The following is an 11,134-nucleotide window of genomic DNA, read 5'->3' on the forward strand; positions in this document are numbered from 1 at the left end:
GTTTTCCCACCTCCATTACATTGTTGTTTCAGCTATATATAGAACTCTTATTCTAACTAATCGAGATTCCTCCTCCAGCATGAGGGGAACTCGAAAACTACCTCTAATGAGGTGTCAACCATTTAACTAACTAATAAATACAATAAAGTGCCAACTGGAGTTTTCTAAGAGTTCTAAATTAACTATGAATCTAACTCCATATTACATGCTTGATGGCTTTAATTACAATGAACTTCGTTCTTTGACATCTGCTCCCCTTTAGTTTGGCTGTAATGGATGTTCAAAGCTCCATGTTTGATCTTTAATGCCACATCCTTTCCAATACCCTGAAATATATGAAATTGTCCCTGTGTATCGGTCTTTAGTATGCCTTACCATGTCCAGATCCAACGAAGTATATCCTTTATCTTTTAATTACCCCAAAATGGAGCAAACTGCCACGTCTTTGATGTGCTGTCCACTGTTTGCATACGTGAAAGCCAAAACCTTTGCAAACTGTAACTGTTTCACCAATCCTGAAGTGTGATAAATATGCGATATGCTTCCTTTATGACAAGAATCCAAAGTTGGATTCGAATGCATATTATCTCCACGTGTCTTGACCTGGTTAACTGTTAGATAGCTTCAGATGATTCTTTGTATGCCTTTTAGATGTTTCCCCTTTCAAAATTCCCGCTCTTAATTCAAAACTGTTTGTTTTGCGTTAAAATCATCATCTACAGCAGTTTCGTAGCGCGCTACGAAACTGCTGAGTTTTTTTTAAAACAGCTTGCTTCTGATTTTGTAAGCCCTTTTAGATGCACCAATTCACCATGAATCCCTGAGCACCTCTTTAGATCCAGATTTGTCAAGTTCACAAAACCAACTAAGTTCACAAGACCAGCAATCTTTGAGCAGCATTTTTAGGTTTCCCTGGACTACCACTTGCATATAGAAGGAACAGAGGGTCTTCTGCATCAATCCATCTAACTTCACATTCGGTCATGTATTTTGGAATTGTATCCTGCCACCAGATGTCTCTTCCTTTCTTCTATGGTGTGTTTTTTATTTAATGCAAACTCATCTGCATATGTCAAACAGACACCTACAGGAACTCCATTTTTAGATGATTCCACCAGCGCAGAGTCTATTTATTTCTTTCAGATTAATGAATTTAGCACCCCGGCGGACAGCATTACAAGTTAGCAGTGCTTTAGCTTTGTGGTGTATAACTCGTTGAGCAAGAGACTCTACTGAAAATCCAGCAAATACAACTGAATGAACAGTACCATCTTCATATCTTCATCTGACTCCTGACCTGAATCATTGTCTCCTTCTACTTCATCTGAAGATTCCTCTCCAAGGATATCTTTCTTAAGGTTTTCATAAGCTTTCTCGTGCTCCAAAAAAAAAAAATTGGATCTGGCTTGAAAATATCGAGGCCAACTTCTTGATCAAGCTCATCTTCTAGGGAAAATTCATGGGTAAACTGATCTTCTTGCTCCACAAGATCCAGTTCTGGACGAATAGCAGGATAACCCTGGAAATTGGCTTTGCGAATTGCAAAGAATCCTTCAATCGAAAACTGCACTCGTTTGTCAATTTCTCCCTCATGAAGAATACCCCTAAATCGCTCAAAAATTCCATAGAGGCCTTGAGGTGATAGGTCTTGAAGCATGGACCCGCATTCCTTTACAAATCCAATAGCAACCTCAACACTATCGTCTGTAGGATTCTCCAGCAAAACAGTAAGAAGTTCCAAAGCAATGATCTCATGTGTAGCTTGCTGGTTCGCTAGGTGAGCTATGAATTTTGTTGCTGCTTGTAATAGAGGCTTGTCATTGCATTTGAAAGCCCTCTTAAGCTGCAAAATAATTCTTCTCAAAAGGAGATTACCAACTTCTGGAAACTTTGTATTCACCACAGCAACCAAGGCAACAAAAACATCAGTAAATCCAGGTGATGCCATCTGGGATTTCATACATGACCTACAAAATAGACCTCTTCCCCGGATAAGGTTCTCTGCAAAGAGCTCTGGAATAATGTTTTTAATGTTTGATGCGTTCACTTTGTTTACAAGCCCATTGATACTTTTACGAAGAGCATCCCAAGACATACGCTGATATTCCAAACTGCTTTTATCTTGCAAATCTTTCATCATTTGGGCCAGCTTGAAAGGAGGAACATAAACACCACCACTTCTTCCAAGTGCCTTTTTAGCTTTGCAGATTCAGATGCATGGCTACTTGAACCCTTGTGATATACCGTCCACATTCCTTTGCATCCCGTCAATTCAACCTCAGTGATTAGTTCTGGACGGATAGATTGTTGAAGCGCACATAACGAAACATTCTTTCCATGACCAGAACAACCTACCAGTTCATAGTTGCTTTGTTTTGCAACACCTGTTGCGTTAAGGTCTGCATTCAATCGCAATCCAGATGTGAAGTCTTTCAATGGACCAACATTAACCAATGAATCTCTTACGACAAACTACATAACCTCCTAATTTTGAGCCTGCATCCGCCATGTCAATTTCTGCAAGAAGTAATTGCTTTTGCGGAAAAGCAAATTTCGTTATATCCTCCACACTCTTTTTACTTTTCACATTTTCATCTTTCCAAATGATACCAGTGCCAGAAATGAGAAATGCTAGAACCAGCATTGCTACAACCACCACAATTAAGGTAAATCACACATTCTCCAATACATCCCTTATTGCCCGAGAATTGTCTTCGGTTTTGGATGGAAATCTCGATTTGAATAGTACAGGCAATAATCAAATTTGAAGGCTACAGAACACGTGTCAAGACCGACATATAAGACCTTACACATGCTATCCCCGTAAAATTTTTGCAGAAAATATGACAGCTGGGGTGAGATGTGCTATGGATCAGCACGAATTCCCCATTTCGTAGCGCAGTTAGTGCAAAATCAGTGTTTTCCGCTACGAAATCACCTAAACCAAGGTTTCTGTGCTATGAACTTTGAAATAGGATTGGCATATGGAGCTTAGGTGCAGTGTGAGACCAATGATGGACTACAACAGAGAATTGACCCCATTTAACATACTAACAAGACTCTTAACAAGACTCTAAAACAAGATGAAAAGACTAGGCCCAAAACTGACACCAACCTTTTGACAAATTTAAAAAATTGATGTTTAGAATTTAAACTATTTTTTCTTGAGTGATAACAGGTTTATTATCGTTGCCGTCGATTACTTCACAAAATGGGCCGAGGCGATGCCCACATTAAATGAAGACGGTCATACAGCGGCGCAGTTTTTATTCAATCATGTTATTACGCGGTTCGGAGTTCCACAGGCCATCGTCACAGATCACGGAAAACATTTCCGTAATCACATGATGACCGAGCTAACAACCCAACTAGGCTTACGGTACGATAGTTCAACCCCGTACTATCCTCAGTCTAACGGCCAGGTTGAAGCCGTTAACAAGATTTTGGTTACGATGCTTCAACGTACTGTTGACATGGATAAGTCTAATTGGCACCTGATGTTGTTTCTTGCCTTGTGGGCCTACCGAACCTCTGTGAAGGATGCCACCGGTTTCACTCCATTCCAATTAGTTTACGGACTAGAGGCTACCCTTCCCATAGAATGTGAAATTCCTTCGTTGAAAATAGCCGTCGAGTTGCTTCCCAACACTACTCCGGTAGAGAAACGGCTTCTTTATCTAGAACGGTTAGACGAGACCCGTTGCTTAGCCTCTCTAGCCATTGAAGCTCAAAAGAAGAGGGTCAAAACTCATTTTGACCATACCATTCAGCCTCGTTCCTTTGTTGAGGGAGATCTAGTCCTGCTATACGACCAAGCAAATGACAAGCTGGGGGCAGGCAAACTCAAGCCCATGTGGCTAGGCCCTTACATTGTGAAGAGAGTATTGCAAAAAGGGGCATACGAGATGGTCGACTACGAAGGTAATCCTCTTGATAAGCCCCGCAATGGGCTGTACTTGAAAAAGTACTATGCATGATTCATGCGCTTCGATTTGTACATGCGTGTGTGTGTGTGTGTGAGTTTTCATGTTTTCGGATTGGTGTGAAAGCGTGATTGCACCTTATTGTGTCTTTTTGCTTCTTGTGCAGATGTCGGGTGCACCTTACATTGGTTTCGCTGATGGTGCCTGCCGCAGCACTCGTAATTTTTCCTCTGCGGCGTGGGTGATCTACGATCCTCACGGTGAGTTGATAGATCTTCAAGGTGTGTGTTTAGGCTGTACTACAAACAATGTTGTTGAATATAGCACTGTTATTGAATTATTAGCCGAGGAAATTAATCTCGGTATTCGTACATTGCTTGTTAACCTAGACTCTCAACTTGTCGTCCATCAGCTCAATGGGCGATATTCCATTAGAGACCGTCACATTTTAAGGTTGTACTTACGTGTTAAATTGTTGGAAAGGAATTTTGACTTTATTACATATCAACATATTCCAAGATGATTAAACACATTATCTGATGCATTGGCTAATCATGTATTAGATAGACATTTGCGTAATTTATAATCAAAACATTATACAAGTAAGCACATAAAAGCACAATAATAAACCATAGGCATATGTATATATATATGTGTGTCGCAAAGTTTTGCACCGCGTGCATTACATAAGTCCAAAAAATAATACATGTTCATCCTGATACATCTTCGGACAACATGTCCCTCAAAAAATATGCATGAAAGAAGCCTAGAAGTCTATTCGTGGTGGTGCTCATGATAGCACGTCACCGCGCACACCAAGTGTCTCAACAGACGATGGATGCAGGTCGGCACCCCCACTGTGTGCCTCTGGTATGCAAAAGGCACGTCCGCCAATCTCGCGTAACCTGGAATCCCTTGGGTAAGTCCCTCGAGATTCTGCACCAGCTCTTCCCCCACGGCACCCCTTGCCTGAGGATCAGCTGCAGGTTGGCCCCTCCGCGCTATAGGAGACAAGCCAGCTGGTCGCTCTGGGCCCACATCTGCATATACATACAACTGTCATCAGAACATGCATGTATTGACAAAAAAAATAAAAATACATAAAACATCAAAAAGAAGAGGTCATACCTAACTCCTCTTCCCACTCCTCTCCTTCTGGCAATGGGAGGTCTGGGTCCCCCATGAAGTTGGTTCCTGCATATGGCCAATCCTCTACCACGATCAGCTAACGGTGAAGCCATATGAAGAACTCGGGCCGCCAAGACATCTGCTGGCCCCCTCCTCCTCTGGGCATCAATGCTGCCCAACGAGCCATCCTAGGCTCTCGTGGCAATGGGTCCGTCACTACATCTCCTTGGTACTAGAAGAGGGGTAATTGTTCCAAGAAGAACGACACCACAATCGAGCCATACCCGAACTGTTTCACTTCCCCGCGCTTACACTTTGTAAGCTGCCTTTTGATATTTGTAGTCACCGCTGTAGCCCAGTAAAAAATGGTGGGGCCGAGACATTCTGTCGCTAGTAACAAATGATTCTTGCTTGCCTCATGGGGCGCCTGTACCCCAGCTGCACGTGTGATGGTGAACAGTATCACCTTAAGAACCAAATCATGGATGGTGGCGATGTCCACCTTGGCACTGTTTTTCCCAAATTGTGCCTCTGGACACACTCGGGCCTTCACTTCACCTATTTTCTCTCCAGAAGGCCTGCTTCCGGTCAGAATGGGGCTTGCCCCTCTCCGTGATAGCCCAGTAATGAAGTACACATCAGATACATCCAGCTCTAAGGTCTGATCCCGTAATCGAAATACTTGGTCATCGACATCCCAAGCATCCACTATGAACTGTAATAGCTCCGGTTGAGCTCGTAGATACGAGGTGAGGAAGAATTTCTTGAGACCACAGTCTCTCAGAGCATTCATACATCCCTCATCCGCTATGGCCAAGGCATCTACGGCATCATGCTCCCGTTCTTTCCATTCCACCACCATTTTTTCTTGTTTCCTGCACCCACAAGGATGAATAGATCATTATTGAAACCCTGGTAAGCTTACAAACCGGACAAATTTCAAAAATGATGGGAAAATTTAAGTAAAAAGTTAGGTCGCGCGGTTAGCGCGATTGTTTCTAAAACAGCCGCACCAATGGCGCAGCACCTTTGGGCAAATCACCCCATTGGCGCGGACCCGTGCCAGATACCCGCGCCAATGGGGCGCAACCCTAAATTTTGAAATCCCCCTTGCGGAGGCTCGATTAGGAAACAAAATGCATAAAAATAGTATGAAAATGGAGCTAAGAGGAGCGCCTCTTACCTGGAACTGGCGGAATCTCAAATGGTTGCACGGATTGGCGGTAATCGCTGCTCGAAGTTCGCTCCCCAAATGGACCACTACCACTATGCAAGAGGTAAAAAGGTAAAAGTAATTCTATTTTCACATTTTCACCATATTTATAGACTTTTTGACTTGTAATTAGGGTTAAAGAGTTGTTTTTTGAATATTTTAATATATTTTTGGTCAAAAATGGATTTTACGCTTGCTTTTGGTGCCATGACAGGTCTTTTTCGCAACTTCGATGGTGAAACGAGTTGTATTTTATACTTTTTCGGACTCGGTAAATACACGAAAAAGTCATTGTGGAGTCATCTTTCAGCTCTTTTCTAACTCACTAAAATTGAAAAGATCGCCGAGTTATCCCTCTTGACTCGTTAAATGTAAATAAGAGGCGGTCGTCTTTAAACTCATTTTCGACCGTGTAAAAACAAAAAGATCGTCGAACCCTTGTCGTTTCAGGTTCGTTAATGGTTACGAAACGACGTGACGTTGATCGCTTTTTTACTTTTTCAGGTCGGTGTCACTATAAATGAAAAGTACTCCTCGATCGTAATGGTCGGGCGGTTCTTTCGAGCATTGTTTTATACTTTTTCGGGCTCGGGAGACACAACTTTATGAAAAAGGACCCCCCTGGAGTTCTCTTTTCTGCTGTCTTTTCAGACTCTCTAAACAGGAAAAGACACTGAGTTCTTCCTTTGTCAGACTTGTTAAAACTTAATGACATCGGATTCCGTCATAATGACGCTCACAAGCATATGCTATCCCCGTCAAGCTTGTTAAAAATAACTGGGGTACTCGCCAGAAATGGTGGGGAAAATGGACCCATAATTATTGTCGTGTCGGCAGTATGTCGCTCTTGAACATGGCACTAGTCTGCATTCGTGTCTCGGAGGGAACATCTCATCTTGTTTTTACACTTGCCTCCGTGGGTTTGGGTTATCTTATTTGACCTCTCATCTGCTCATTGCCTTGTCACCATGACCTCTGCTCATTTGATGTCAAATACTGCTAAGTCCACCGTTGTGCTACCGATATGTTCAAGAGAAGTTGACCTCTGCAGCAGTACAACCTCCTTTGAAACCTCACATAATTTTGATTCACCACAAAATTCTTCCTCTGTCTCGTGTCACTGATGTGGGAAACACTATGGCCCACCTTTGATCAAGGTCACTCCCTGTCGACTTCAACTCATTATCCAGGAAGTTGATCTAGAGACTCCCTTTCGGTGCCTTGGAGCCTGCATGCCTCAATGGCAGGTTCTTCGTGTTCGACGAGAGGTTTTCATCATTGGCCTTTGATCGAATGATTCTACGAGTGTTCGACGCCAGCTCACTTATTCGCACACTGTAGATTGTACCTATAGTACCTTGAGGGCCATTGTCATTATTGGTGGTACCTCTCGCGTCTGTTAATAGTTTTCATCATTGACTGGTAATCAGACGATGTTCATGCATGTTCGACTTCAACTCATGTATTCGCATGCTTGGACTTGTACTCTGTTCGGGTCGAGATGGAGCACAAGACCCTGGATTTTGTCTATTGGAATCCAGGTTGCGATTTGTGGATTATTATGATCATTACATGACTCATTCACTGGATGGCTGTGACCATGCCTGAGTCTATTTATCGATCCTCTCTGGATGGCTGCGTCCATGCCTAGGATCTAGATTGTTATGTACTCTGCTATGGATGGCTGCGCCCATACCACATATATCATGTACTTGAGATATCAGTTGTACTTCTTTACGCAGGTTCTCCGGCGGCTGTGTTTTCAGTCACACATGTTCTTGTAAAGCATTTCACCCCTCTCTCTCTCGGGCCTCATGCTTTAGGGGGCATCTGTTACATAGCAATTTGTCACCGTTTGTCACCGTCCCTATTACCCCTCACCCGCACACTGGAGGACTCATTCCGGGACCTGTGAGAAGTGACATGACCTGAAACCACTTGCATCATATTCCTCTAAGTATGAGCTTCATTTGCCCTGAAGACATCTCCTGCTAAATACCCATGAAAACAGCTCTTTTTGCATTAGCGCAGGTCCACAGTTCACTGCCCGCGCCAATGAGGGAAATCCTCTAAAAAGGGCGTGCCATTGGCGCTTTGTCCCAGAGTCACACTCGCGCCAACCGAATTGAGTAAAGTTTTTAACCAACAAGCTTCCGAAGGTTCTCTTCAACCCATTCACCAACTGAATCTATGTTGAGCTAGGATGATTTGGCTTTGAATCTCCATAGAAGGGAAAGTGGTTTGCCACCTTTCATGGAAGTTTCCAAGTGATAAAGCTAATCCCATGAATAATTTGGTTGATCCTATCTCTTTCCTCTCTATCTATAAAAGCTTGCCTCTATGCCTTGAGCAAGCTAGTCATAGTTATAGTAGTTCTAGTTCCAACATAGTGATAGAGAGTTTGAAGCTGCAAGAGCCTTCTTTGCACCCATAAGGCCAAATCTAAGTAAGGAGATTCTTGTCACCCAAAGAGAGAGAGGCTTGTTCCTCATCCCGACAAGCTTTGCAAGACTTGTGTAGCTGACTACCCAGCCAAAGGAGGATTTGACGTCAGAACAATGGTTGTATTCTTCTTTGTTATTTATTAATAATAGATGACTATCATTATGGTTCCACTCTCATTGTTTTATGCTTGATGTTGAGTTATATCTTTTCTGACTGATATATGATTGCATCTACTAGATTTTATGCTTGTTTTCGTGTTGTTCTTTGCATGTGCAGGTGTCCAATCACGGAGATCATGGGGGTCATGACCGGCCAAGGCAAAGGAACGAGGGCGACATCTCTTCGACGAACACTAGCATTGGAATCCAAGTAGGTTCTCATCATCCACTTTTTATTTGCAATTAGGAACTTGCGTGATAGCATTGTGTGATTGTTGCTAGACCCGGTCTGGGCTAGTAGGGATTGTCTCTGTCTGCAGAGAGGATTTACCTCCACAACACATCGTGTCTTTGATATGGAATCTGGCAACCTGAGCATTGATTCGCAATTTCCTTCCGCTTCTCTTTTTATTCTTCTGCACTTGCCTTGTATGCCTTTGTGGTAAGTTGGTAGATGGTAGTTCTCCTTCCTCTTCATCTTCTGGCAATGCTGCTTTAAAACTTTGGTGCAACTCTTTCAACATCTACTCATCATCAACGATCTGTAGAAATAACTTAAACCATTATTCTATCGGGTGAGCATTATTGACCGCAGGGTTGTTCTATTTATATTTCTCCTTTATCTCGGTCATCTCTTCAAACAATTTAGGTACCTCTTCATAATATTGTTTTTATTGCACAGGCTTGTATGATTTCTTTGGGGATGTTACCTTAACAATCGAGGGTGGGTCCACTATACCCCGATCTTCCCCGGTCTTCTTTCCTCCTCTTGTAACTATATTTATATTAGTTACAGGAAGAGCATTGTCTATACGAGGTTCAACATTAATCAGGTTAGCCCCTCTCTGTCTAGTCCTTTCCTCCCATTTTGCGATTAGTTCAGGGCAATCCTCCGTGGCATGCATATTGATTATGCATTATGAACACCATGGTCTCCTAGGGAGTGGAAATTCCCTCGAAACATGTCCCTCTTGATCACAGTTATAGCACCTTACGGGACCTCTTCCTCTCGCTCTTCCTCCTCTCGTATTTCCTCCTTGTCCTCCCCTGTTAGACTCATTGATTCTGAACGTCAACCTATCCAATATTTTAGCTAAAGCATCCAATGCCCTACACTAGTCAGTGTGATGTATGGTATATGCACAAAACTCACAATAACTGTTATTTGAGACATTGGAGTACTTTTGTAATATCGGGCACATTCGCGGTAGATGTTCGTACATCCTACAAATTTCACAAAATTCTTGGTTATTTCATCTTGGGAAAGCTCCTTGCACCCCTACTGTCGGAACTCCTACCATGGGAGGGGTTCTTGATGGTCCTGCAATCCCCCATGAATGGTTGATTCCCCGTAACCTTGGATATTTTGTTGCAAAATGTCCTTCCACCATGTAGTGTGTGCACCATACATTGGGTCTAGCTGGCCAAACTGGTTGTAGATCCTTCAGTTTCTTTGTTAAGTTGGAAATCTGATTTTGGAGGCCCATAATTGACAGATCCTACAATCCCCCCATGATATTCATGCGTGTATCCATCCATGACCTCTATACGCAATGCTTGTTCTAAAGCATCCTGGAGAGTCCCAATCTTCTGTTGCATCAATGACGTTCTTGTAAGGGGTAAGAGTGCCTTGATGAACCAATCTCTCTGGTGATTAGGATCTAGGGTGTAACTCAGCTTAGAAATAGAATCCTTAAATCTCTGCATTAGTTCCCAAGCAATTTCAGATTCTTCTTGATTTCCCATAGCTCCGATAACCCCTATCGGCCAGTCTGAGGTACTTTGAATTCTCGCATGAACCCTCTCTTGATATCATCTACTGTGAGATTCTAGTTTTGTTCTGCCCATTTTATAAACCAACGTAGAGCTCTCTCCCTCAATGTGGTCTGGAATTCAATTAATTTAGCATTGTCTGGTGCTTTCACTTCTAGTTCTCGCTTGGCTGTTTCTTTCCTTGGCTACCTCTTGTCCACCTTGTCCACTCCGTTGCCCCTTCTTTCTGCTGACACCTTGCCTTGACCATCCCACAAATTTCTGTTCTTGTTTTCATCCCCAGTTGTCTGCTCTTTAACCTGACTATTGTTGCCACCACCTGTTTCTTCTTGTTTGTATCTTCAAAATCTTTCAATATCTTTCAAAATCGAAACTAAGGCCCCAACACAACCCTTTACATTGAATCTTTTCCTCAATATTCTTTCCAGCCATACTACAACTTCATTGAGTTGTATCCACAAACATTTTGGTCATCTTGAAGGGTTTTTTCATCT

The 11,134-nt window shown here is 42.7% G+C and overlaps 1 pseudogene; it reads right to left on the reverse strand.

Annotated features, from left to right (window-relative positions):
* Positions 1-1,229: 1,229 nt before the first annotated feature.
* On the reverse strand, positions 1,230-2,143 carry LOC149149457 (uncharacterized; annotated as a pseudogene).
* Between the last annotated feature and the right edge of the window lie 8,991 nt (positions 2,144-11,134).

The sequence above is a fragment of the Pinus tabuliformis genome, chromosome 9 (genome assembly GCF_031772625.1).
Source record: "Pinus tabuliformis cultivar Carrire ecotype Pingquan chromosome 9, CPIR1, whole genome shotgun sequence".
In the NCBI taxonomy this organism is placed as follows: domain Eukaryota; kingdom Viridiplantae; phylum Streptophyta; class Pinopsida; order Pinales; family Pinaceae; genus Pinus; species Pinus tabuliformis.